Below are 324 nucleotides of genomic sequence, written 5' to 3' on the forward strand. Positions count from 1 at the left end.
AGGCTAACCTGAGGCGCTGGCGCCGTCACATTCCCTCCGCGCCGTGACTGGAGGCGCCGCGCGCCGGCTATGAGGGGGCAAGGCGGGCAGGCGCGGCGGAGCAAGAGGACGTGAGCGAGGAACTGTTTGCACTGTGTAGTAAACAGGCTAATGCAGTCGGTGCCACACTAGTCCAGGGTTAAACGCGCGCTGAATCGGGAAGGAAGCTCCCTGACCACTGAAGCGCTTTCTGCCGCCCTTTGTCCTAGCCGACTGCCTCGGTACACTGCAGCACGCCTGGGCACTAGCCCCAGCGCAGCGCTCCGCAGCCGCCAGGGTGGGTAG

General features: G+C 65.4%; 1 protein-coding gene across 1 annotated transcript in view; it reads right to left on the bottom strand.

Annotated features, from left to right (window-relative positions):
- The window catches only part of KANSL1 (KAT8 regulatory NSL complex subunit 1), a 174,694-nt gene that overhangs the window by 147,835 nt on the left and 26,535 nt on the right, over nucleotides 1-324 (bottom strand). The window lies entirely within an intron of this gene.

The sequence above is a fragment of the Crocuta crocuta genome, unplaced genomic scaffold (assembly GCF_008692635.1).
Source record: "Crocuta crocuta isolate KB4526 unplaced genomic scaffold, BGI_CrCroc_1.0 scaffold288, whole genome shotgun sequence".
Classification (NCBI taxonomy): domain Eukaryota; kingdom Metazoa; phylum Chordata; class Mammalia; order Carnivora; family Hyaenidae; genus Crocuta; species Crocuta crocuta.